A 25,962-nucleotide genomic window follows, 5' to 3' on the forward strand; every position below is an offset into this window, starting at 1 on the left:
TCCTTGACAATATGTGCAACATATGAGGCCAATAAGCGTAATCCCTTAATAATTCATATGTTAACTTCCCACCTCAATGACCACCCATTGTGAGATGCCATTCTTCAAGGTTCTTACCAACAATCCATCCTGTAACGAGAATTGGGACTTGCCCTTCATCAAAATCCGTAACTGTTCTTTGCCTACATAGTCTTCCAAAGGTATGGGACAAGTCTGTGGATCTTCAATGTGTTTGTAAAAGATACCAATGACTGGATCCCCCTTTTGACTCTCGATGAGATCCTCACTAGTGGAATCTTAGCTCCATTCCACCATATTGGCTTTGGCCTCCATTTGGGCCTGTCTACTTGTCGTTGCCTCCACTTGAACAGTTCCCATAAGGTCATCAGCGTTTAGGAATTCTCCATTAATGGCTCTTTTGATTCGCAAGGGAATCTGCCAAATCATTCCCTTCCTTATCCACACCTAGAAATTTTGAGTGGCCTTTTACCTTTTTCTAGTAAATGGTGAGACCGTGGGCGATAATCATCTCGTCGATCCTACAAAACATTTTACCATGCTTGACGTTGCTTCTTACCATGTTAGACCTTTTTCATCTAGAGAAGTACTCCACGTAGTTGTTGCGAACATAATTAGAATCTGTGATTATAACAAACTCTTTAATACCAGATTCGATGGCCATTTGTACGGTTTTATACACAACGGTAAGCTCTGCGACCTGACTACTTTTGGGACCAATTATGTACCCCACGGACACATCTGGGAATATATTATTCCACACGACTCGGATACCCGCAACCAATGTACGTTCAGTTTCCATATTGCTATGGAAAGAACAGCTGTCTACAAATACACATAGTAAGGATTTGCAATATTCTTCTTCATAAGACTTGCATGGAGATGAAGGTCGTTCTTCCAGGAAATCAGTTGGTACAATCGTGAAGTTCAGCTAATCGTTGAGCAATTGGATTCCTCTTATTTTGTTTGTAATGGTCATCCCATTAAGGACATCGTCCAGGCGGTTATCCTGCGGTTTGACAGATTTCCATCTTTGATTCTATCATTTTGCAAATATTGCAGTGGTTGGTGTGTAGTTTCCACAATGAACTTTTCTCCTAGGATAAAACTCCTGAAATATTGCAACACCCACACTGTTGACAGTAATGCTTTTTCACAGTCATTGAATTTTACCTCAACCGGTGATAAGGACTTATAGCTTGCTGCAGTCTCAAAGTGCAGCATTTATAAGTGCATTGGAGATATTCAGGAGGTAATCTGGAGGTGGATACAATCTAAAAAAGTAAGATTTGTTTGTTTAAAATCTTTCCCCTCTTTAAAATGACAGACCTGGTTCTGTGCAGGAATTGTGCTTTTATTTCAGGTTCATTATATATTCACAAAAACCCTATTGTGGAGGAGCAGCAGCGTTGGAGATTACAATTGTAACATAAGCTGTATTACAACAGCTGAATTACGCTTTTTCCCCCTCCACACTGATTATTAAAACTTCACCTTTATTATTCATCATTAATACCTAACTCTACCAAATTAATGAGAACCTAAACGTTAAAACTTTCAGGGTGAGCAGTTAGTCTCTCTGAGATTCTTTACACTCTTGAATAGGCGCTTCCACAGGCGCTTGTATTAATTCGCTCTGCTAGCTGTGTTCATACAAACTGGATTCCCACAAAGTTGGGACACTAAACAAATTGTGAATAAAAGCTGGATGCAATGATGTGGAGACGGCAAATGTCAATATGTTATTTGTAATAGAACGTAGATGACAGATCAAACGTTTAATCCGAGTAAATTTATCATTTTAAAGGAAAAATACATTGATTCAAATTTTCATGGTGTCAACAAATCCCCAAAAAGTTGGGACAAGTGGCAATAAGAGGCTGGAAAAAGTAAATTTGAGCATAACGAAGAGCTGGAAGACCAATTACCACTAATTTGGTCAATTGGCAACATGATTGGGTATAAAAAGAGCTTCTCAGAGCGGCCGTGTCTCTCAGAAGCCAAGATGGGTAGAGGATCACCAATTCCCACAATGTTGCGCAGAAAGATAGTGGAGCAATATCAGAAAGGTGTTACCCAGCGAAACATTGCAAAGACTTTGCATCTATCATCATCAACTGTGCAGAACATCATCCGAAGATTCCGAGACTCTGGAACAATCTCTGTGCGTAAGGGTCAAGGCCGTAAAACCATCCTGGATGCCCGTGATCTCCGGGCCCTTACACGACACGGCACCACAAACAGGAATGCTACTGTAAAGGAAATCCCAGAATGGGCTCAGGAATACTTCCAGAAACCATTGTCAGTGACCACAATCCACCGTGCCATCCGCCGCTGCCAGCTGAAACTCTACAGTGCAAAGAAGAAGCCATTTCTAAGCAAGATCCACAAGCTCAGGCGTCTTCACTGGGCCAGGGATCATTTACAATGGAGTGTGGCAAAATGGAAGACTGTTCTGTGGTCAGACGAGTCACTATTCAAAGTTTATTTTTGGAAATCTGGGACGCCATGTCATCCGGACCAAAGAGGACAAGGACAACCCAAGTTGTTATCAACGCTCAGTTCAGAAGCCTGCATCTCTGATGGTATGGGGTGGCATGAGTGCGTGTGGCATGGGCAGCTTGCATGTCTGGAAAGGCACCATCAATGCAGAAAAATATATTCAGGTTCTAGAACAACATCTGCTCCATCCAGACGTCATCTCTTTCAGGGAAGACCCTGCATTTTTCCACAAGATAATGCCAGACCACGTTCTGCATCAATCACAACATCATGGCTGCGTAGGAGAAGGATCCGGGGACTGAAATGGCCGGTCTGCAGTCCAGATCTGTCACCTATAGAGAACATTTGGCGCATCATAAAGAGGAAGGTGCAACAAAGAAGGCCCAAGACGATGGAACAGTTAGAGGCCTGTATTAGACAAGAATGGGAGAGCATTCCTATTTCTAAACCTGAGAAACTGGTCTCCTCGGTCCCCAGACGTCTGTTGAGTGTTGTAAGAAGAAGGGGAGATGCCACACAGCGGTGAAAATGGCCTTGTCCCAACTTTCTAGGGATTTGTTGACACCATGAAATTCTGATTCAACATATTTTTCCCTTAAAATGGTACATTTTCTCAGTTTAAACTTTTGTTCCGTGATTTATGTTCTATTCTGAATAAAGTATTAGAAGTTGGCTCCTCCACATCATTGCAGTCAGTATTTATTCACGATTTGTATAGTGTCCCAACTTTTTTGGAATCTGGTTTGTACAATTGCGCTCACTATCTGGGCGAAAACTGTAACTCACAATCTGCCCCCCGACATGTTTCGCTGAGTAACCGGTGTCTTCAGGGGCTGGGCAGTCTGAGTCCAAGTGAACGAGGACTGGATCTTTTAATCCCTCCGTTTGTGACATCATTCCTAATAGGCCAATGCTGATCGCTGTATCTTAGCCATTCTCCCCTTGTCTAACTGTTCTTTTTACTGATTGGTTAGTCCTTAGTAATGCTAGATTCGCGTTCTCTCCTCATATTGCGCTCTATTCTGCGCATGTTCGCGAACTTAGTAAAAATAGTCTTCCCTTTTTTTTTGCGCTTGCGCCAGGTCTTGGAACATGTTCTGCTTCCCTTTGCCTGTTGCGCATGCGTTGGGACTTTAGTCTCTCTTCCTCTAGGATCGCCTTCTAATGCGCATATTCTTAGACTTAGTACGATGTAGTGATTTCTTATTCCTACTACGCTTGTGCTTGGACTTATCTTTTCTTACTACTTCCTTGCTAACTCTTCTCTTCAACTACTAATATGCATGTTCACGGACTTACTGTAGTATGATAATGTGATTTACTTATCACTGCCACGCTTGCGTTAGGGCTTTGATTTCTTTACCTAGTTATTTCCAGGTACCTTCCTATGAACTTAGTCAAAATAGTGTTTCTTTGGTTTTGCGCTTGCGCCAGGTCATAGAACATTTTCTGCTCCCTGTTGCGCATGCGTTGGGACTTAGTCTCTCTTCCTCTAGGATCGCCTTCTAATGTGCATGTTCTTAGACTTAGTACGATGTAGTGATTTCTTATTCCTACTACGCTTGTGCTTGGACTTATCTTTTCTTACTACTTCCTTGCTAACTCTTCTCTTCAACTACTAATATGCATGTTCACGGACTTACTGTAGTATGATAATGTGATTTACTTATCACTGCCACGCTTGCGTTAGGGCTTTGATTTCTTTACCTAGTTATTTCCAGGTACCTTCCTATGAACTTAGTCAAAATAGTGTTTCTTTGGTTTTGCGCTTGCGCCAGGTCTTAGAACATTTTCTGCTCCCTGTTGCGCATGCGTTGGGACTTAGTCTCTCTTCCTCTAGGATCGCCTTCTAATGTGCATGTTCTTAGACTTAGTACGCTGGAGTGGTTTCTTATTCCCACTGCACTTGTGTTTGGACTTAGTTTTTCTTACTACTTCCTTGCAAACTTGTCTCTTCAGCTACTAATGCGCATGTTGTAGGACTTAGTATAATAATGTGATTTTCTTATCACTACTGTGCTTGCGTTGGGACTTAATTTATTTGCCTAGTTATTTCCAGGCACCTTCCTACGAACTAACTTCCAATGTGTGAATCTTGGAGCGTAGTGTAATAGTCTAATGATCCCATCACTGCTATCCTATGCTAGAATTGGGGACAGAACATTACTACTATATATAAAAACTATTTATTGGTTACTTTGCTTAACTCACCATATTGGCAACCTATTATGATCCTTTAGATGATGTAAGTCCTCTATTTATTTCTCATTTTATTATGTATTCATCTATTATATTTATCTATTTTGATATCCTTCACTTTATTCATTTGGCTTTGTTGTCTGTAATATGCATATTGGGCATAAAAAATCTTTTATATAAATGTAGAGTAAGTGAACCCTTCATTAAGGCCTTTGGGGCCTAAACTTTGCAAGCGATAGATCCAGCGGGTTTCTTCTTGTAGGAGTCTTCTGTCGATGTCTCCTTGTCTGGGTCCTTTTTTAATTTTCTGAATCCCCCAGATCTTAAGTTTGGTCACATTCCCTTGATGTTGTCATGTGTCTAGAGAGCGGTGTATCTGCCGCTGTATTAAGTTTACTGAAATGTCCAGACAGTCTCCTTCTTAATTCTTGAGTGGTCTTACCGACATACATTTTGGGGCAGTCACACTTTATTGCATATACCACACCTGTTGTTTTGCAATTGATGTACTCTCTTATCTGGTAATGTTTGCCATCCACTGGATTGATTTCTTTGGGATGTCATCTACTTACACAAAACACATTCTCCACAGGGGTACGACCCCTTAGTACTCAGTATCTTGCTGGAAATGACTATGTACTAGCATATCTTTCAAATTCTTCCCTCGTCTATACGTTATTGACGGATTAGAGGGGATTACTTCTCTTAGCTCTTCATCTGTTTTGAGGATATGCCAGTACTGCCTAAAAATTCAGTATATTTGTTCATGCTGAACATCAAGGGTACCGATACAGCGTATGGTCTGTTTTTCTTCCTGACACATCCTACTACCAAGCAAAGTATTTGTCTACTTTTTTGGCTCTATTGTATGCATTGAATAGGCTTTTCTTCGGATATCCCCTAGCTAGGAACCTCCGAAAAAGAAGAGCACTTTCTTTCTCAAAAGCCTCCTCATCTGAGCAGTTCCTCTTTGCTCACAGATATTGTCCCACCGGAATCCCTCTCTTCAGGGCTGGTGGGTGAAAACTTTCCCAATTAAGGAAATTATTAGTCGAGGTAGGTTTCCTATAGACTTCTGTCTGTACACTGCCGTCAGGCCCCAGGGTAATTGACAGGTCCAGGAAGTTATTTTTTTTCTTTCTGAATTTCTGCTGTAAATTTCAGCCCCAGTTCATTATTATTTAGTGTATAAATAAATTCAACAAATTCATGTTCTGTGCCTTCCCCAAAAATTGATATAACGACCCCAAAATAAAATGTTCAATGTATTTGTGTTGTGTTTCTGTGAAGACAATTCTGTCTTCCCACCACCCAAGAAATAGATTTGCGAATTTGGGTGCACAAATAGTCCCCATCGCGGTACCAGTGATCTGTAAATAATATTTACCATCGAAAGTGAAATAGTTTGTATTTTAACAAAAAATCAAGTAGTGCTAAAACTAATTTATTGTGACATTGAAATTGTGTACCCCTAGTGTTTAAATAGTGTTCAACTGCCTGAACCCCTAAATCGTGTCTGATACTTGTGTAAAGAGCCTCCACATCTAAGCTTGCTATATATGTCTGGGGACTGACATGGATATCCTGGAGCCTGATGGCAGCATCTTTGGTGTCCATAATGTAGGATGGCACGGTAGACACATAGGGAGAAATAATCGGTTGACATAGTCACTGATCTTTTCACATAGGCTTTGATTCCCTGAAACGATGGGTCTGCCTGGAACAGGTTGAATCTTTTTGTGGACTTTTGGGATGGCTTAGAAGGTGGCAACAGTTGGACGTTGGTTGAACAACACCTTATTTCTCCTTGGTAATGAGATTTAGCATCCTTAGCCTCCATTAAAACCTTTTTTAATTTCTCCATAAACTGTACAGTAGGGTTTTCCTTGAGTCTGTTTTTTTTTTTATCCTCTAATAGTGATTTAACCATGATGACATAATCCATCTGATCTAGGAGGACTACATGTCCTCCTTTATCAGAAGGTTTTATTATTAAATTGTTGTCTTCTATCAATTGCTTCATGGCCTCATGCTCTTCCTTGGAATATGCTGGCATAGGCGATGATCTTATTCAGGTTTCCCTGTTTCTGGAAGAGGACTGCACTCACGCTTTTGTCGGTGAAGCCTGTTTTAATGAAGAAAGGTTTCCCACCTTTGGGGTAAGCAAGGCATGGAGCTTGGGTGAGTTTGGCTTTAAGCTCATTCACAGCTTTCCTGTCGCATTTTATACCCATTTCACTCCTTTCTTCAGCAATTGCAAAAGAGGTTTCGTAATCTCTGCATAGTAGTCTATGAACTTATGTGAATAGTTCATCATACCTGTGACAAATCCAGGAGGTGTATCCAGGAGGACGCACTGTGTGTATGTCTTTGTTTATCCTCCCATCCCCCATCTACACCTATCTATTGAACTAATTAGCCCATTGTTAGACCCTGTGCCATGATGTTTGCCCTGTTAACTCGAAATGTGTATGGGGACAAATCAGACTCGATGGGGGGGGGGGGGGGGGTTTCTTTCTATAAAACTCAAATGCTTTGTGTTAATAAAGGTTCTTGTCATTCTGCTTACCTCAAAATGAGTGCTGCCTAATTCTTGGGGTAATGGTAACAGCGGTTGGAATACATTCCATTTGGGAAGCCATATATCATGGCCTGTGGTGGGTGCCTCGACACGGTGGCCACACGTGCTGTTGCCTTCGGCAATGTGGTGTTGTGGTTGGATTCCGGGTGTAGTGTCACGGCCTATGTTTGTGCCGTGACACGTTTGCCACTCATGCATTTGCCTGTGGCAATGTGTTGTTTATCCATGTGTGAGCGATTTCCCTTTTAGTTGTTTCCCTTCGCTGTCTGATGTGCGTGGGGTTAATTCACTGGCTGGTTTGGAGCAAAGTGGTGAGTTGGATGTGGTCTCAGGTCTCTATATCCTTTAGCAGTTCCCAAATAAGACAGCTCACGACCTTTTCCATGCCTGCACAGGAAAGGAGCGATCCTCGTATGATGCATACGAAATGATCCCAGCAGACGTGCTTGCTCTTCAGAATGTATTTATTAAACGGTTCACAGAACGCGTTGCGGCATGTTTGCCTTCCTCAACTGCATCTTTATATCCTTTGGCTTGGATACTGAGCTCACTTGGTTTGTCTGCCTTGCATGCGTGATGCTTTCTCTGTGCATGGATGATATCTGAGGGCCATCCAAGTTTGACATCGATGTTCTCAACAAAGTCATCTGCGATGTCATACTGAGTGTTTCCTCCTTGTCTTCCTTCCCCTCCTGGTGTGGGTTGGAGTTGGAGGTTTGTTATACGTCTGGGTGTTTGTTTCATGTAGGTGTGTACTGGCCTGCATGGGCGTTTGAAGTTTTCCCCTTTTTGTGTGTGTGTCCTCCGGTAGGGGGTTAGTTCCCCAGAGGGGATACTACTCTCCAAGACAGTGTGCTCTCCTGCCTGGAGCGTCCGGTGTTCGCATGGAGGTCCGGGTAGATGTTGGTGCCGTCTTTCCATCAATCCCCCTCTCTGATTCTTACCAGATTATATGCCCCTCTTAGGTCTAATTTAGAAAACACCTTAGCTCCAACAATCTGGTTGAACAAATCTGGGATCAGGGGAAGGGGATAAGGATCACGGATAGTGATGCGATTCAACTTTCAGAAATCTGGACACGGTCTCAATGTCCCATTTTTTTTTTTTTTTTTTTTTTAGAAAAAAGAACCCGGCCGCCATAGGTGACTTAGATGGTCTGATGTGTCCCTTTGCTAAACTCACAGTAATATACTTTCGCATAGCAACCTTTGGGGGTTCAGAAAGGTTATACAACCGAGACTGTGGCAACTTAGCTCCGGGAATCAGATTGACAGGGCAATCATATTATCTATGAGGGGGCAACTCCTGATCTACACATCAGAGAGAAACAGGGGCAACATCTTGGGGGATATCCCAGCAAGACATGTGATGAGACAGTTGTCCATACAGTAATCACTCCAGCCCGCTTGCCAATCAATGGTAGGGTTATGTTTGGTCAACCATGGCAACCCTAGCACCAGGGGAGCTGGCAGACCCTTCAATATAAAACAAGAAATACCCTCAACATGAGAATCCCCCACCCTAAATGGATATCCTGCACCATGTGAGTCAAAGATTTTTGAGAAAGGGGAGCAGACTTAATAGCAAACAGTGAGATCTTTGTCCAGTGCATAAGATTTAAAACCATGCATCAGGACAAACTGGTCATCCACAAGGTTAACAGCTGTCCAAAAATACCTCCACATCAATATTTTTGGAATGTAGCGCCACCCTGGCACACAGGAAAAAAACGGGTACTACCCGTAAAAGACAAGAGCATGTTCTCAGATTCCCCAACAACTAGAGAACAAAACTTATTGGTAACTTTTTTTATTTTTTTTATTCTCGCCTTAATGTTTGTCAGTATATATAATATCAACAAAAAAAAAAGTCTCTTTCCTAGCCCTTAAAGGGAACCTGTCACCAGTTTTATGGTGTCCTAACTAAGGGCAACAGAAATGACTGATTCTTTTAGCAAAATGCTGGGTCACTTTCTTTAACCCCCTCAGCCCCCCTAGCTGAAACCCCCTTAATGACCAGGCCACTTTTTACACTTCTGCACTACACTACTTTCACCGTTTATTGCTCGGTCATGCAACTTACCACCCAAACGAATTTTACCTCCTTTTCTTCTCACTAATAGAGCTTTCATTTGGTGGTATTTCATTGCTGCTGACATTTTTACTTTTTTTGTTATTAATCGAAATTTAACGATTCTTTAGCAAAAAAATGAAATTTTTCACTTTAAGTTGTAAAATTTTGCAAAAAAAACGACATCCATATATAAATTTTTCACTAAATTTATAGTTCTACATGTCTTTGATAAAAAAAAATGTTTGGGTAAAAACAAAATGGTTTGGGTAAAAGTTATAGCGTTTACAAACTATGGTACAAAAATGTGAATTTCCGCTTTTTGAAGCAGCTCTGACTTTCTGAGCGCCTGTCATGTTTCCTGAGGTTCTACAATGCCCAGACAGTAGAAACACCCCACAAATGACCCCATTTCGGAAAGTAGACCCCCTAAGGTATTCACTGATGGGCATAGTGAGTTCATAGAACTTTATATTTTTTGTCACAAGTTAGCGGAAAATGATTTATTTTTTATTTTATTTTTTTCTTACAGTCTCATATTCCACTAACTTGTGACAAAAAATAAAAAATTCTAGGAACTCGCCATGCCCCTCACGGAATACCCTGAGGTGTCTTCTTTCCAAAATGGGGTCATTTGTGGTGTAGTTATACTGCCCTGGCATTTTAGGGGCCCATATGCGTGAGAAGTAGTGCAATCAAAATCTGTAAAAAATGGCTGGTGAAATCCGAAAGGTGCTCTTTGGAATGTGGGCCCCTTTGCCCACCTTGGCTGCAAAATAGTGCCACACATGTGGTATCACCGTACTCAGGAGAACTTGGGGAATGTGTTTTGGGGTGTCATTTTACATATACCCATGCTGGGTGAGAGAAATATCTTGGTCAAATGCCAACTTTGTATAAAAAAAAAAAAGGGAAAAGTTGTCTTTTGCCAAGATATTTCTCTCCCCCAGCATGGGTATATGTAAAATGACACCCCAAAACACATTCCCCAACTTCTCCTGAGTACGGCGATACCAGATGTGTCACACTTTTTTGCAGCCTAGATGCGCAAAGCAGCCCAAATTCCTTTTAGGAGGGCATTTTTAGACATTTGGATCCCAGACTTCTTCTCACGCTTTCGGGCCTCTAAATTGCCAGGGCAGTATAAATACCCCACATGTGACCCCATTTTGGAAAGAAGACACCCCAAGGTATTCAATGAGGGGCATGGCCAGTTCATATAATTTTTTTTGGCACAAGTTAGCGGAATTTTTATTTTTTGTATTTTCTCACAGTCTCCCTTTCCGCTAACTTGGGACAAAAATTTCAATCTTTCATGGACTCAATATGCCCCTCACGGAATACCTTGGGGTGTCTTCTTTCCGAAATGGGGTCACATGTGGGGTATTTATACTGCCCTGGCATTTTAGGGGCCCGAAAGCGTGAGAATAAGTCTGGAATATAAATGTCTAAAAAATGTTATGCATTTGGATTCCGTGAGGGTTAGTGGAATATGAGACTTAGTAAGAAAAATAAAATAAAAATAAAATATCTATTTCCGCTAACTTGGGCCAAAAAAAATGTCTAATTGGAGCCTTACAGGGGGTGATCAATGACAGGGGGGTGATCAGGGAGTCTATATAGGTGATCACCCCCCTGTCATTGATCACCCCCCTGTAAGGCTCCATTCAGACGTCCGTATGTGTTTTGCGGATCCGATCCATGTATCCGTGGATCCATAAAAATCATACGGACGTCGGAACGGAGCCTGACAGGGGGGTGATCAATGACAGGGGGTGATCAGGGAGTCTATATGGGGTGATCAGGGGTTCATAAGGGGTTAATAAGTGACGGGGGGGGTGTAGTGTATTGTAGTGTTTTGTGGTACTTTACACAGCTTCCTGTGTCCTCTGGTGGTCGATCCAAACAAAAGGGGACACCAGAGGACCAGGTAGCAGGTATATTAGACGCTGTTATCAAAACAGCGTCTAATATACCTGTTAGGGGTTAAAAAAAAATCGCATCTCCAGCCTGCCAGCGAACGATCGCCGCTGACAGGCTGGAGATCCTGTCTCTTACCTTCCGTTCCTGTGAACGCGCGCGCCTGTGTGCGCACGTTCACAGGAAGTCACAGCTCCCGCGAGATGACGCGTATATGCGTCACTCTGCGTAGAGCTGCCGCCTCCGGACCGCAGATCTGCGTTAGGCGGTCCGGAGGTGGTTAATTGACCCAGTCAATCTGCCAACATCTTGTATTGAAAAGCTCCAGCTGATAATGATGAGTCATGAATATTCATGAGCTCCTGACTCTCCCTGCCCACCTGCTGCTGAATGACAGTTTGTTTCCAGAGGAATCAGCAGCAGGTGGGCGGGGGAGTGGCTATATATAGCTCTGAATTAAATATATGCTGGACTCAATGACATCACGCTGGACTCGAATCAGCTCATTAGCATGCGGCATCTTTGTGTGTATATTATGAGGTAACCATCTGTCACACCAGTAAGTGATTACATCTAAGGCACTTTGTAGTAGTTAATGATTGTATATAATTAGTTAGATTATAATCAAATATCCACATGACAGGTTCCCTTTAAGTTCTTATCACCAGGGTTTGGAGAGACCCGTCCCAATTGTATAGGTTCATCTCCCAATATGGGCTCAGGTGTCTCAGTACCCAAAGTGTCAGAGGGGACCGGCCTCCCTTCAGGTAATACGTCCCGAGAGAGCGGAGTCTTGCACCTTTCTCTCAGATGTCTATCAATTCGTACCACAAGAGACATGGCAGCTTCTAATACAAGATTCTCATGGAGTGCTAGGGCATCTTTTAGTCTCTCAGAAAGCCCCTGACAGAACGGACTCCGGAGGGCAGGGTCATTCCACTCAGAATCGGTTGCCCACCTTCTGAATTCAGAGCAGTAGGACTCAGCAGACCAATTTCCCTGTTGCAAGCCGCGCAACGTAGATTCAGCCAGAGAAACTCGGTCTGGGTCATCATCAATAAGTCCCAGGGCTCTGGAAAAATCATCCACCGACTGGAGGGATTGGAATCCGGTTGGCAAACAAAAGCGTTGTCTTTCAATAAAGAAATAACGATCCCCACCTTTTGACTCTCGTCACCAGAGGAGTGAGGGCATAAGCGAAAATAAAGTTTACAAGATTCCCTGAACCGAAGTTGTCACTTCATCCGGCAAATCAGTCCGGGAGGGCGATCTTAGGTTCAGAGCAGGTCTGAACCCCACTGGCGGAGACAGACGCCTGACACCTTGCAACAGTTTCACGGAGGTCTGCTACCTCCAGCGCCAACCGCTGCATGCGATCCACCAGTGCAGAGACAGGATCCATGACAACACAGAGCAGGGGAAACAGTAACGGTATTCGGCGGCTGATAATGTCAATGTCAAACTTGGATGGTCCTCAGATCTCACAGAGCAAGGATCTCGCATGCAAGGCAGACAAACCAACTTATCTCAGTTTCCAAGCCAAAGGATATAAAGAGACCTGAGACCACACCCAACTCACCACTTTGCTCCAAACTAGCCAGTGAATTAACCCCACGCACAGCACAAGGGGAAGGAAAACTAAAAGGGAAATCGCTCACACATGCATAAAGTCTGTGACACTGTCCCCGCATGCAACCACAACACCATGTTGGCAACAGCATGTGTGGCCACCATGTCACGGTGCCCACCATATCACTGACGGAGGTGCCTAGTCAGGGTACCAGGGAGTCCATCACAATTGGTGACAAGCGGTGGGATGCTTACCTGCACATGGAACATCAAGACCACCACTGGGACATCGTCTGAGGAGGATCGTTATAGCAGCCTGAAGCATAGTACACTGAAGGACATACTTGAGTCCAGAAGAATCAGTGGAAGCTGCAAGACTAAGGCGTCTCTCATCGCAGAACTCCTAGAGGAAGATCGTACCAGAGAGAGGATGAGTGCCACGGTCCAGGGGGGTGCTCATCTCCAGAGTTCGAGAGGGATATCCAGTGGAAGCTATCCCTGTATAGCACTCCACCTGATTCGGATACCATCACCAAGCTCATCTCGGAGGCTACCAACCTGAGACAGGCGGAGGTTCAACGAGCAGGAGACTGACAGACAGTGCCCGAGGGAGCCGGAAGTAAATACAGTTTGACTCATTCCGACTCTTCCAGGACGGCCAGGAAGACATTGATTCGTACCTGGAGCTGTTTACGACGCAGTGTGACATGCAGGGAGTAGAAGAGGCTGACTGGATGAAGATCCTGATCAGTAAACTGTCTGGTCAGGCTTTGAGTGCCCTCGAATCTACTCCTGGGGGAGATAGAAGGAGCTACGAGCAAGTAAAGGAGATCCTAGCCCGCTATCTTATCACCCCTGAAGCTCATCGATTTAAAGTTTTGAGGGCTGCGGAAGGAAGCAGAGGAGTCATATACAGACACACCAGATGGCCCGAGCCGTGGATGTCTGGTTCGCCGGATGCCAAATCACCACCATGGCGGAAGCTGCCCAGCTCATCCTGATGGAGTAGCTATATGACCAGTTACTGGTCGAAATTAAGGATTGGGTGAAGAACTGAAGACCACTTAACATTAATGAAGCTGCAGTCCTGGCAGATCAGTATATTGATGCCAGGAGACCCCCTCGACCTGAAGCTCGACCAGTCAGCAGACCCTTTCAGGCATCGTCCCCAGTAACAACAAACCATCCACCGCCCTCGTACCCTCCTCCTCAGGCAGCACCTGGAACCCTTCTCCGATCGGATGGTGTGACGCTTTGCGATACTAGGAAATCGCAAATGCGCCATATTTCGCAATCGCAGACACCAGAGCCTTCACTAAAAATCTTCTCTTTTCACTAAAGGAGTAATTCACAGAGCAGAGGTGCCATTATTGCCTCCGTATGACAAACCTTTCCTGCCCCATGCCAAGTTGAGTAGCCATCAATCTAGTTCTCTTATGACAGAACCTCCTAAACCTGGTCTCTCTGCAGCCATAGTGTCTCCAATGCCAGCAGGGTTCTCACACCTTCAGTCTTGCCAGTGCGCTTCAAAGAGAGCAGGACAGATGCTTATTAGACAGCTGTTTGAGACACAAAAAGAGGTCACCGGGCAGCCACCTCTAATACATTGCTTTCATATTTGCGTCCATATTTCCTGGGTTCGGAACCAATGCACTGAACCATCTCTTCAGGGATTATTCCGGCCCCAATAATACACCTTTCAGGAAATCGGCCAGTCAATCAGATTCTCTCTCTCAGATATCAAAGCTCTCAGGGAATCCAAATGGTAATTCTATCCTGTTTGGTATCAGAGGATCTGTAAAATTGTGCTGATTCTGAATATGACCTCTATGTCCTAATTTGACCCACGGGTACGGAGAAACTGGCACAGCAAAGATTCAGCCAGATTTCCTCTGTCCAGTTACCCAAGGCTGGACTTGTGCGGGTCACAACCTCTCCCCACTACAGAGTGGGTAAAACCCTGTGACACATTCAGCCCTGGGTCCTTCCTCTACCATCTGACGTCGACTAACATCACGACCGCCCGCTGGACACAGGCACACCCCACCATCTTGGATTATTCTACAAAGACTTTGCCTATTACTGGACTTTACCATGGTAATTCTGAACTTACAGACATTCTATTCCCTTCCACCTCTTACCTATTTCTATCCAAACCAATCTGTTCACCGGCCGGTAGATTTATCTGTCAGCTTTAATGTATATATTTTTGTGTGCAGTTTTAGAATAAAAACTAACGATTTCATCGTTCCAGTTTTGCCCTTGTTACTTGATGACCTGATCTATGCTAAGAACTCTGTCCTCAGAAGACATACTACCAAATTGTGTTATTTTTATAAATTGTTAATGTACTATCTAGGTTGCAAATAACCGTTTCGTCCCTTTAGGATTAGCTAGCCGGGGTCTCTTTGCCCCGATTCAATACGAAGAGTGGTGGCAGCAAATTAAGTAAATTTTTTTTTTAACCGATTGTACATACAATCGTGATTGCATCCTGTCTGGGCCCACCAACCAATCTTAAACGTCTTCTGTGCTCACAGTGGATTCGCCTCCAGAAGTCTCTAGTGGAGACCTGTATGGCAACTGTGGCTGAGTACGACGGGATTGGCGGGTGGTTGTCACAGATGGTAGCTGCAAATACAGTGAAGGAGTTTAAGCATGCATCCTTCATATATGATAGGGCCAAGGGCTATTCATAGTATTCAGTATATTGGGCAGACTAGATGGGCCAAATGGTTCTTATCTGCCGACACATTCTATGTTTCTAAGGTGCTATACATACAATCAGGTGGGACACATGCGGAGAAACTGCCCCCGAAATCGCCCGCTGTCTCTGCAGTGAAACCTAGCTACAGCGGGACCCCAGAGAGTAGCAGCCCATTTTGTAGAGGAGTCCCCGGCAATGATGGTAGGAAGATGGGATGAGGAGGAGTTTCAGGTGCTCCACGAAGTGGACCCTGGGCAGGCAGCCGCTCAAGATAACCGTCAACACCATAGGCAGCTGGTAAAAGTGAATGGACGCCCCACTCAAGGGCTCCAGCAGGACAGTGGAGCCACCATCACACTAGTACAGCCGCGGATGGTGAGATCTGACAACCATACAGGACAGTCCATTGCAGTACGAGTAGCAGGGGGAAAAAACGTCCGAATTCCAACCGCCCGAGTATACCTGGACTGGGGAGCAGATGATCGTGAACTGGAGGTCAGGGTGATGAAGAATCTGCCTGCAGATGTCCTGCTCGTAAACTATCTAGGGAATTTGACTTCATCTTTCGTAGCGGAGTCCTCATCCGAGGCATATCCAGTGACCACCTGGCAGCAGTCCAGACAGACGAGCTCTAAATTCGATGATGGGACCCAGTTAAGGCCAGTTCTTGCGACCCTTGATTCAATGTCCCAGACATTGTCTTGGGTTGCACCAGCCCAATTCGCCCAGGAATCTTTGACCGACATCTCATTGACCAAGTATAGAGAGAGAGAGAGCAGGTTTGGACCCTGGGTGGGTTTGAGGGGACCGCTTTGAGTGGGATGGGGGGGCTACTGTACAGGGTTACTGAGGGCAAGAGATCTCGCCATCTACCGATTCTGTTGGCCAATATTCATGCAGCGACGGTGGCTAATGCCCTACTCAGGATTTTTGCTTGGTTGGGATTTCCTAGAGAGATGATCTCGGACCAGGGGACTCAATTTACCGCTGAACTGACCCAGCAGATCTGGAGCTGTGCGGGATTGAAGCTCTCCATACCACCCCCAGACAAACGCACTGTGTGAGAGGTTCAATGGAACGCTAAAGCAGCTGCTTCGTGCGTTTGCTACCTCTCACAATTGGGAGAAACTCCTGCCATACCTCTTGTTCACTTACCAGGAAGTACCCCAGTAGTCCACTGGATTTTCTCCCTTTGAGTTGTTATATGGTAGAAGGGTGAGGGGACCACTAGACTTATTGAGAACCCCCGGGAAGGAGTGGAGGGGGGTCAGAACACATCAGTAATGGCCTATGTGTCACCACCAGATCTTTGAAAAGTTCTGTTAGACGTTCTTTAGTACATTCTGCATGATCTTCTTTTGTTTTGCTTTCATTTTGACATCTCTCCTCCCTCTCCCAGCTGTCATCTATTAGCAGTGATTGCCTCCCTATATATCTCCTCCCATACTGCCTTACCTTGCAGTTTATACAACTTCCTGGATTGTGCTGATGCTAGAAGCTGTTACTGTCCACAAGATAAGTCTGTTTCTTTATTTCTGTTTTCCTGTGGGATTGATCCTAGGTGACCCTGACTCCCTCCGTATTAAGTGTAGGGAGCCGGTGGTCGTGTCCCCTCACTATTATAGGGTGTTCAGGTGTCATACAGTCGAGGAACGAGGGTATGCAATTTTCTACCATTGAGATTTTTGCATAGGCTGAGCAGTAAGGGAGAGAGCTAGGGCTATTACAGGGCTTACCCTCCTGTTCCTTAGTTTTGGATCAAGTCAGTCGGATCTTCATTTGTGTCTTCTAGTTTTCTGTAACACCATCCGTGAAACTATGTTTTAGCATTGAGGGACCGGCTGAAAAAGCTCACTGAGATGGTCAGTGAGAATCTTCAGCACGCGCAGGGGTGGCAGAAGCGGTGGTATGATCGGACCGCCCGGGACCACACTCTGCTTGTTGGGCAAAAGGTTCTTTCCCTCAAGCCAACCAAGACGGATAGGCTGCAAGCAGCTTGGGAGGGACCTTACAAGGTAGTGAAGCAGCTTTGCGACACTACCTACCACTTAGCTAAATGTTCAGATGAAAGAGTCCAGTGGACCTATCATGTGAATATGCTCAAAGCGTACGAGGAAAGGTCTGAAGATGTAGCAGCCATTTGTGCTCCGGCCGGGGATGACTCAGAGAATCTTTCCCTGCCGTCACTTCCAGAGCATAATAGGGTGAGCACCAGCATAGAGGCAGTCAAGTTAGATGATCAGCTAGGGACTGAGCAGAAGGACCAGGTCAAGAGGGTTATTAGCCAGAGACAGGAGATGTTCTCCACCACCCCTGGATCTACTACAGTAGCACTGTATCGAGTGGAGGCTCTTGGCCAGCCGGCTCTCAGGCAGGCTCTGTATAGGGTACACGACGTAGTCAGGGTAGGAATGAGGCAGGAAATTAGGGATATGTTCGATATGGGACTCATTGAGCCGTTACAGAGCCCTTGGACTTTCCCAGTAGTGCTAGTACCATAAACGGGACGGGACGACCCGTTTTTGTGTAGATTACAAGAGACTGAATGACCACACGACTGATGCTTACCCTATGCCCTGAGTGGATGAGCTGCTAGACCACATCGCTTGGGGTAACTTTCTGACTACCCTTGACCTATGTGAAGGGTACTGGCAGATTCCTCTGGACGCGGATGCTGTTCCAAAGTTGGCATTCATCACTCCATTCGGCTTGTAACAGTTTTTGATCATGCCGTTTGGAATGAAGAATGCGTCGGCAACATTCCAGAGGATGGTAGATTGGCTCCGCGATGGTCTCCAAGGCTATGCCTGTGCATATCTGGATGACATTGCGATCTACAGGGATACCTGGGAGGAACATCTTGTTCACCTGGGTATTGTGTTAGACCGAATTAGGGCTGCAGGATTAACGTTGAAGCCAGACAAGTGCAACATAGGGATGTCTGAGGTACAGTACCTCGGGCATCGGGTGGGCTGTGGGCAACAGTGCCCCAAACCTGCTAAGGTCGAGGCAGTCTCCAACTGGCCCACTCCCCGGTCAAAGACCCAGGTTTTAGCCTTCTTAGGGACTGCAGGATATTACAGACGGTTCATCCCCGACTACAGCTCTATAGTGAAACCCTTGACTGACCTTACCCGTAAGAACCTTCCGGCAGGTCCTATGGACCCCAGAAAGCGAAGCCGTCTTCCAGAAGTTAAAGCAAGCATTGATTTCTGCACCCATTATCTCTGCTCCTGACCCCAACAAACGATTTTGTGTTCACACAGATGCCTCTACTTTCGGGTTGGGAGCAGTACTGAGCCAGGTGGGCACCGACGGCGGTGAGCACCCTGTAGGCTTCCTCAGCTGCAAGTTACTACCCCGGGAGGTGGGGTACGCGGCTATTGAAAAGGAGTGCCTAGCGCTAGTATGGGCTATGAAGAAACTACAGCCGCATTTGTATGGACGATATTTGTGCTTTCCACCGACCTAGCAGAAATGTTTAAAAAATTAAGTAAATAAAAACAATAAACACATAAAAGAAAAAACACCCACTTTAACCAAAATCTTCACCATTATCGCCCCATTCACATGAAACTATACATATTATATCACAACTGACTGACACAAAATAGGGAACGATGAAAAAAGAGAGAGGACAACGCCTCATGTGTGGTGCTGCTGCTGCAAATATTATTGTATACACTAGGCATGCTCAACCTGCGGCCTTCCAGCTGTTGTAAAACTACAACTCCCACCATGCCCTGCTGTAGGCTGTTCAGGCGTGCTAGGAGTTGGGTTTTGCAACAGCTGGAGGCCGCAGGTTGAGCATGCCTGGTATATACGTATATAGTAGCTTACAAAGACTGTTGTGAAGTAGTACAGGCAGCTCCTGCTGGTGTATATCCCGACCAGCACACGGGGACTTGGCTGCGCCCAAAAATACGGGAGCTGGAGCTGAAGTCGGACGTGGCTGGAAAAAAAACAGATGAACCTCTTCTGTGGGCGCTGCCAAGGATACCATCAAAGTCGAGTGTATAATTCCAATAACTTTATTGTCTACGTGTTTCAGGGGTGAATAACCCCCTTCATCAGGACAGACAACATACATATATATATATAGTGTTTGTGAGTGTTTTTGGCACCAACATGTAGGGTGGAGGGGGGTGTCTGCAGGAGGGGCGCCCCAAGAGTAACAGAGCTAGTCGGGGTGCTTCTGATGCAGACCACATCACTCTGTATTGACTGTTGGCAATCTACAGCACGCTGAAGCGCTCGGGGAATCGGGGGGTTTGGTTCTAGGTCCGGCCTCTCCTCCGATAGGTCGCGCTTCCTTCACTGGTGCTGGAGTAGACAGGCCCCCATCTTGTGTCCACAGCTCGCTGTGCGCTCGCTATGCTGACCGGAACGAGCCACGATCTGGCAGCAGGTACTATATATTAGAGGGGCCTAGTAGATAACTCAAATTAGACTGTAGCATCTAGGGTGGCTATATATGGGTATTTATATCTACAGTATACCTTAAAGGGTGAACCCGGGCATCCCTCCATTTTCACCCCGGCAGCCCCCCTGACATGAGCATTGGAGCAGTTCATGCACCGATGCTCTCCTCTGCCGTGCGCTAAATCGCGCAGGGCAAAGGCATTTTTTGGTGATCCGGTGACGTACCGGGGCTCTCCATGGGGCTGCCAGGAACCCCGGTGATGTCACCGGCACTGATGGGCGGGATTTAGCACTGCCCTAGTCAGAAAAACGGCTAGGACAGTGCTAAAGCCCGCCCATCAGAGCCAGTGATGTCATCAAACCCACTGCCGGGCGGAAGTTTCCGCCCGGCAGTGTGTTATTGAAAACAAAAGAGCCTGTGCTCTGCGCAATCTAGCGCAGGGCAAGGGAGCGCATCGGAGCATGAGATTCTAGCCTCAGGGGGGGGTGCCTGGGTGAAAATATGGGTATGTCCGGGTTCAGCTCTGAACCCGGACAACCCCTTTAAATCAGACGTCTAGGGCTAAAAAATTGTTAAAAGCACCTCATTATGAACATTATGACGTGTATATACTGGCATATATATATGGGAATTGGTAAACTGGGGGCAGGAGGAGGTAATAACCAGTGAGCCCGTCCTCTGCAGTGAAGGAAAGTGCTTATTGGTTATTGCAGGGCCCCTATAACTGGGAGCAGGAGCAGATAATAACCAGTGATCCCCATCCTCTGCAGTGAAGGAAAGTGCTTACTGGTTATTGCAGGGCCCCTATAACTGGGGGCAGGAGGAGGTAATAACAAGTGAGCCCCGTCCTCTGCAGTGAAGGAAAGTACTTACTGGTTATTGCAGGGCCCCTATAACTGGGGGCAGGAGGAGGTAATAACCAGTGAGCCCGTTCTCTGCAGTGAAGGAAAGTGCTTACTGGTTATTGCAGGGCCCCTATAACTGGGGGCAGGAGGAGGTAATAACCAGTGAGCCTGTCTTCTGCAGTGAAGGAAAGTGCTTACTGGTTATTGCAGGGCCCCTATAACTGGGAGCAGGAGCAGGTAATAACCAGTGAGCCCCGTCCTCTGCAGTGAAGGAAAGTGCTTACTGGTTATTGCAGGGCCCCTATAACTGAGGGCAGGAGGAGGTAATAACCAGTGAGCCCCGTCCTCTGCAGTGAAGGAAAGTGCTCACTGGTTATTGCAGGGCCCCTATAACTGGGAGGAGGAGGTAATAACCAGTGAGCCCCGTCCTCTGCAGTGAAGGAAAGTACTTACTGGTTATTGCAGGGCCCCTAGAACTGGAGGCAGGAGGAGGTAATGACCAGTGAGCCCCGTCCTCTGCAGTGAAGGAAAGTACTTACTGGTTATTGTAGGGCCCCTATAACTGGGAGGAGGCGGTAATAACCAGTGATCCCCGTCCTCTGCAGTGAAGGGAAGTACTTACTGGTTATTGCAGGGCCCCTATAACTGGGAGGAGGCGGTAATAACCAGTGAGCCCCGTCTTCTGCAGGGAAGAAAAGTGCTTACTGGTTATTGCAGGGCCCCTATAACTGGGGGCAGGAGGAGGTAATAACCAGTGAGCCCGTCCTCTGCAGTGAAGGAAATTACTTACTGGTTATTGCAGGGCCCCTATAACTGGGAGGAGGTAATAACCAGTGAGCCCCGTCCTCTGCAGTGAAGGAAATTACTTACTGGTTATTGCAGGGCCCCTAGAACTGGAGGCAGGAGGAGGTAATGACCAGTGAGCCCCGTCCTCTGCAGTGAAGGAAAGTACTTACTGGTTATTGCAGGGCCCCTATAACTGGGAGGAGGCGGTAATAACCAGTGATCCCCATCCTCTGCAGTGAAGGGAAGTACTTACTGGTTATTGCAGGGCCCCTATAACTGGGAGGAGGCGGTAATAACCAGTGAGCCCCGTCCTCTGCAGGGAAGAAAAGTGCTTACTGGTTATTGCAGGGCCCCTATAACTGGGGGCAGGAGAAGGTAATAACCAGTCAGTGCCGTCCTCTGCAGGGAAGAAAAGTGCTTACTAGTTATTGCAGGGCCCCTATAACTGGGGGCAGGAGGAGGTAATAACCAGTGAGCACCGTCCTCTGCAGTGAAGGGAAGTGCTTACTGGTTATTGCAGGGCCCCTCTAACTGGGGGCAGGAGGAGGTAATAACCAGTGAGCCCTGTCCTCTGCAGTGAAGGAAAGTGCTTACTAGTTATTGCAGGGCCCTTATAACTGGGGGCAGGAGGAGGTAATAACCAGTGAGCCCGTCCTCTGCAGTGAAGGAAATTACTTACTGGTTATTGCAGGGCCCCTATAACTGGGAGGAGGTAATAACCAGTGAGCCCTGTCCTCTGCAGTGAAGGAAATTACTTACTGGTTATTGCAGGGCCCCTAGAACTGGAGGCAGGAGGAGGTAATGACCAGTGAGCCCCGTCCTCTGCAGTGAAGGAAAGTACTTACTGGTTATTGCAGGGCCCCTATAACTGGGAGGAGGCGGTAATAACCAGTGATCCCCATCCTCTGCAGTGAAGGGAAGTACTTACTGGTTATTGCAGGGCCCCTATAACTGGGAGGAGGCGGTAATAACCAGTGAGCCCCGTCCTCTGCAGGGAAGAAAAGTGCTTACTGGTTATTGCAGGGCCCCTATAACTGGGGGCAGGAGAAGGTAATAACCAGTCAGTGCCGTCCTCTGCAGGGAAGAAAAGTGCTTACTAGTTATTGCAGGGCCCCTATAACTGGGGGCAGGAGGAGGTAATAACCAGTGAGCACCGTCCTCTGCAGTGAAGGGAAGTGCTTACTGGTTATTGCAGGGCCCCTCTAACTGGGGGGCAGGAGGAGGTAATAACCAGTGAGCTCCGTCCTCTGCAGTGAAGGAAAGTGCTTACTGGTTATTGCAGGGCCCCTATAACTGGGGGCAGGAGGAGGTAATAACCAGTGAGCCCGTCCTCTGCAGTGAAGGAAAGTGCTTACTGGTTATTGCAGGGCCCCTATAACTGGGAGGAGGAGGTAATAACCAGTGAGCCCCGTCCTCTGCAGTGAAGGAAAGTACTTACTGGTTATTGCAGGGCCCCTATAACTGGGGGCAGGAGGAGGTAATAACCAGTGATCCCCGTCCTCTGCAGTGAAGGAAAGTGCTGATTTATAAATGGGAGGCAGGATGGAAGGAAATGTCACCACTTTTCCGTTGTTGTTTTTTTAACAAGTTCCTGTAGCATGGCCTAGCATACTTATCTGCTCTCCCCCACTCCAGTCCTCCGTGCTGCCCCGTTGCCTCCATCTTCTGGTCCCTGTGCTGTTTACACCTAGCAGTGCATGGGCAAAGTCACATGTAGTCCCCTGGAGCAGGTGTACTTTGACGTTTTGACATTTGTGGACATTTTCCCCTGTTTACCCTGTGCAAAGTTATGTACGTCTTTATTTCCCTTGAAAGGGTTAACGTGCACTCTTTATTACTGTGCAACTGCGTTTTATATGTTGTGATGTATATCCTGTTTATTATCGCAGATTTTGTGAGGCTGTGTGGAAAGGGTTAATGAATACTGAGAGACTTTTGGGACTTTGAATGAGAAGCTGGTAATTTTCCACAGCTGCTAAAAGGGTTAAAGAAGAGCATGTTTTGGAGATAAAAAGCCAGACTTGTTACCACCAAAGCCAGACAGACTGATCTTCTGAAGGTCTGGTTTAGCTCTGTTGTTATGTTTGGAAAAACTGTTGTGTCATTGCCATTGAGTATCACTGAAGTTCTAAAGTGAGTCTATGAAAGACCGAAAGTGTAACATTGTATCTGTTTGTGATGAGCTTCTCCACTCCACCCCTCCCACTAGAAGGTTCCAGTCTAGCTACCACTGTATATAAGGAGAGCAGTCAGAGCCCTTACTGTACTGCAGTTAGGGTCCAGTGCTTGGAAGAGGAGACTGACAAATTATTGAGTGACCAGAAGAAGACGCTCAGACAGTCATACTCTGCCAAAGACTGCGGGCCTCTGGCCTTTGGCCGGGGTACCAGAGTTATGAGAGAGAGAGGACAGCTAGCTCAGGCCTTTCCTCAGCATCAAACCCTTCTTTTGCCAGGGAGGAGACAGAGAAGCCAGCCCTATGCCACGTCCTAGGGAGGAGACTGGAGAAGCCAGCCCTATGCCTCTTCCTAGGGAGGAGACTGGAGAAGCCAGCCCAATGCCTCGTCCTAGGGCGGAGAATTGAGAAGCCATTCTGATGCCTCGTCCTAGGGAGGAGACTTGAGAAGCCAGCCCTATGCCTCATCTTAGGGAGAAGACTGGAGAAGCCAGCCTTATGCCTTACCTCAGGAAGGAGACTAGAGAAGCCAGCCCTATGCCTCATCTTAGGGAGGAGACTGGAGAAGCCAGCCCTATGCCTCATCTTAGGGAGGAGACTGGAGGAGCCAGCCTTATGCCTTACCTCAGGAAGGAGACTAGAGAAGCCAGCCCTATGCCTCATCTTAGGGAGGAGACTGGAGAAGCCAGCCCTATGCCTCATCTTAGGGAGGAGACTGGAGGAGCCAGCCTTATGCCTCGCCTCAGGAAGGAGACTGGAGAAGCCAGCCTCATGCCTCGTCCTAGGGAGGAGACTGGAGAAGCCAGCCTTAGCCTTATCTCAGGAAGGAGACTGGAGAAGCCAGCCCTATGCCTTACCTCAGGAAGGAGACTAGAGAAGCCAGCCCTATGCCTCGCCTCAGGAAGGAGACTGGAGAAGCCAGCCTCATGCCTCGTCCTAGGGAGGAGACTGGAGGAGCCAGCCCTATGCCTCATCTTAGGGAGAAGACTGGAGAAGCCAGCCTTATGCCTTACCTCAGGAAGGAGACTAGAGAAGCCAGCCCTATGCCTCATCTTAGGGAGGAGACTGGAGAAGCCAGCCCTATGCCTCATCTTAGGGAGGAGACTGGAGGAGCCAGCCTTATGCCTCGCCTCAGGAAGGAGACTGGAGAAGCCAGCCTCATGCCTCGTCCTAGGGAGGAGACTGGAGAAGCCAGCCTTATGCCTTATCTCAGGAAGGAGACTGGAGAAGCCAGCCTCATGCCTCGTCCTAGGGAGGAGACTGGAGAAGCCAGCCTTATGCCTCATCTCAGGAAGGAGACTGGAGGAGCCAGCCCTATGCCTCATCTTAGGGAGGAGACTGGAGGAGCCAGCCTTATGCCTTATCTCAGGAAGGAGACTGGAGAAGCCAGCCCTATGCCTCATCTCAGGGAGGAGACTGGAGGAGCCAGCCCTATGCCTCATCTTAGGGAGGAGACTGGAGGAGCCAGCCTTATGCCTCGCCTCAGGAATGAGACTGGAGAAGCCAGCCTCATGCCTCGTCCTAGGGAGGAGACTGGAGAAGCCAGCCTTATGCCTTATCTCAGGAAGGAGACTGGAGAAGCCAGCCTCATGCCTCGTCCTAGGGAGGAGACTGGAGAAGCCAGCCTTATGCCTCATCTCAGGAAGGAGACTGGAGGAGCCAGCCCTATGCCTCATCTCAGGAAGGAGACTGGAGGAGCCAGCCCTATGCCTCATCTTAGGGAGGAGACTGGAGGAGCCAGCCTTATGCCTTATCTCAGGAAGGAGACTGGAGAAGCCAGCCCTATGCCTCATCTCAGGGAGGAGACTGGAGGAGCCAGCCCTATGCCTCATCTTAGGGAGGAGACTGGAGGAGCCAGCCTTATGCCTCGCCTCAGGAATGAGACTGGAGAAGCCAGCCTCATGCCTCGTCCTAGGGAGGAGACTGGAGAAGCCAGCCTTATGCCTTATCTCAGGAAGGAGACTGGAGAAGCCCGCCCTATGCCTCATCTCAGGGAGGAGACTGGAGGAGCCAGCCCTATGCCTCATCTTAGGGAGGAGACTGGAGGAGCCAGCCTTATGCCTCGCCTCAGGAAGGAGACTGGAGAAGCCAGCCTCATGCCTCGTCCTAGGGAGGAGACTGGAGAAGCCAGCCTTAGCCTTATCTCAGGAAGGAGACTGGAGAAGC

The sequence above is a fragment of the Bufo gargarizans genome, chromosome 6 (genome assembly GCF_014858855.1).
Source record: "Bufo gargarizans isolate SCDJY-AF-19 chromosome 6, ASM1485885v1, whole genome shotgun sequence".
NCBI lineage: Eukaryota > Metazoa > Chordata > Amphibia > Anura > Bufonidae > Bufo > Bufo gargarizans.